The 2,500-nt window shown below is 77.3% G+C and overlaps 1 non-coding gene across 1 annotated transcript; it reads left to right on the top strand.

Annotated features, from left to right (window-relative positions):
• Positions 1-1,732: 1,732 nt before the first annotated feature.
• On the top strand, positions 1,733-1,885 carry LOC138684348 (5.8S ribosomal RNA). Its single transcript, XR_011323648.1, has one exon. It is a non-coding gene; the product is annotated as a 5.8S ribosomal RNA (ribosomal RNA).
• Positions 1,886-2,500: the final 615 nt, after the last annotated feature.

The raw sequence follows: 2,500 nt of genomic DNA, 5'->3' as shown, positions 1-2,500 counted from the left end.
AGCAGCCCGGCCGGCCGCGCAGGGGAAAGGCCTCCGGGCATTCCGGGCGGGTGCGCGGCGCCGGGTGGGGTGGCGGCGGCGCCCCCCCCCGCACCTCTCCCCACGAGGGAGCCGGGGCGGGGGGGGCTCTGCCGCCGCCTCCTCTGGTGGGCAAGGCCCCCGCCGGGCTGTGTCCCGCGCCAGCGGGCGGCCCGAGCCACGGCTCTCCTCCCGGGCGCAGCGCCGGGCTACTGAGGGAAACCCCGGGCCCCGGGAAGGAGGACGTGGTGGTGGCGGTGGATGTCGGGCGCGCCCCCGCGGGCGGACGCTCCCCCGAGGGCGGCAGCGGGGGAGGCACCCCCGCGGGGCCTGCAGGTCGTTTCCCTCACCCCAGGGCCAGGTACCTAGCGTCCGCGCCTCCGCGGCCCTCCCTCGGTGAGCCCGGGGGTCGAAGGCCGTGGAGCCGGGCGGAGGTTTAAAGACGCGGGCGGCTCGATGCGACCCGGGGGGCGGCCGGGCGGCGGTGCCTTAAAGGGGCCGGGAGTTCCTCCCACGAAGGCCCCTGGTGGGCTGCCGCCCGTGCTCATCCCGCGGGCAGCCGTGCCGGGGAGGGGTCCCGCTGCCCCCTCCTCTCCGCGGTCCGGTCTCGGTGGAGACCGCGGTGCGGTCGGCCGTAGCCGGCCTGCCTGCCTCGAAACGGGCGACCCCGGCGTGAGCGCGGGCTCACTGCCTGGGGTGGCGGGTCCCCGCGGTGGGGGCTCGCTGGGCGGCTGCCGGGCCGCCGCGCCTCCGTCGCAGCGCTGCGCCGCGCTGCGCTCCGTTCTCCCCCTCGCCCTGGCGAGTGCTCGGCGGTCTCCCGCCACTGGCTGCTGGCAAGGGCGGCATCCCGGCTGAGCGTTGGCGGCGCCGCTCGGCCTGTCGGTCGGCCGGAGGGCGCTCGCTGCCGGCCGCGGCTGTCCTGTCCCGGGCCCTGCCCGCCGCTTCCCCGTCGCGCTTCCCGGCCGCGCCGGGCAGGTGGGCGGGGGCGGGCGGGGGCACCCCACGCGCGGTCTCCGCGTGGAAACGGGGAGAGCGGGCGCTGTCCCCGGCTTAGCGCCGTCCGCCTTCCACCTGGGGCGTGCCCGTGGAAGGGGCCGAGGCGAGAAGCGGTGGCGGTGGTTCCGGGAGGGCAGCCGCTCTGGTGCGGCAGCGGGTGCCGTCCGGCAGGCCGCGGGCGGTGCGTCGCCGGCTCTGGCGGTTGCCGCCTCTTGGAGCCGTTGGCGTGGCCGCGGAGTTGCCGTCGGGACGAGCCCGGGGGAGCTGGCTGTCGTAGTGCGGCGCAGCTGGCACGGAGGCGCGTGCGGGGCCGGTGGGGCTCCCCGCTGCTGCCCAGCAGCAGCAGCAGCCGTGTTGTCCGGAGCGTGGTGGGCAGGCCGCGCGCGGTCGGGTGCATCGCTGCCTCTGCCCAGAGGCCGGGCCGAGCCCGTGCGCCTGGGCCGCCTCCGACGCCAGCAAGGCATTTCCCAGGTCGGTCGGGAGCGCGGGCTCCCCAGCCTTGCCGTTCGGAGTTTTCCGTTCCTTTCCCCCCCTTTCTCTGTGTGTGCTTGTACGGTCAGCAGAGGCGCGGCTTCTCCGTCGTGCTGCGCCGTGCCCCCTCCGCGCGTGCGGAGGGGGGTGGGCGGGCGGGCGGTGGGCCATCCTCCGGAGGGGCCGCTTGCCTGTGGCGAGCGGTCCTGGCCCCCTCGCGCGTGCGGGGCGGTGCCGAAAGCCAGACAACTCTTAGCGGTGGATCACTCGGCTCGTGCGTCGATGAAGAACGCAGCTAGCTGCGAGAATTAATGTGAATTGCAGGACACATTGATCATCGACACTTCGAACGCACTTGCGGCCCCGGGTTCCTCCCGGGGCTACGCCTGTCTGAGCGTCGCTTGACGATCAATCGCCCGTCTGTGCCGCCGCCCCTCGCCTCGCGGCGGGGCGGCGGTCGCAGCGGCGCGGCTGGGGTGCCTCGCAGGCCCGCGCGCGCGCGGCCCCGGGCCCGGGGAGTCGTTCCCCGCAGCCCGGCGGCGGCGGCTGCCAAGGGCCTTCGTCCCCCTAAATCGAGACTCGGGGAGCGCTCCGAAGCTCCCCGCTCCCGGAGCACCCGCTGGGCGGAGCTCGTCCCGCCGGGGCCGTCAGGGTTCGTCGAGCCGGTCGGGCCTGGCGCGGCGGTGGGGAGAGAGAAGGGGGGAGGTGCGGGCCTCGCCCCCGGCCTCCCGCGCGGGCGGCTGTCTGCGGGTGGGTACCGCGGTGGTACCGTGCCGTGCTGCCGCGCGCGCGTGTGCGTGCCGGGGACGGGGGTCACCCCCGTCGCCCCCCCCCAGCCTCTTCTCCCCGACCCCCCGCCGCGCCCCGGGCGGCGGCGGCGGCGACCGCGCGCGCGGTCGCCGTTTCGCCTTTTGCCCGGGTGCTCGCCCGGCCGTCGTCCCTGGCCGTGTTCCCGGGGGGCCGTCTCCGGGCGCGTCTGACGCGTGTGTCGGGCCGTCTCCGGGCTGGGGCCTTC

The sequence above is a fragment of the Haliaeetus albicilla genome, unplaced genomic scaffold, assembly GCF_947461875.1.
Source record: "Haliaeetus albicilla unplaced genomic scaffold, bHalAlb1.1 scaffold_152, whole genome shotgun sequence".
Classification (NCBI taxonomy): domain Eukaryota; kingdom Metazoa; phylum Chordata; class Aves; order Accipitriformes; family Accipitridae; genus Haliaeetus; species Haliaeetus albicilla.
Note: the sequence above shows the minus strand (reverse complement) of the source record. Positions and strands in the feature narration are given on the sequence as shown.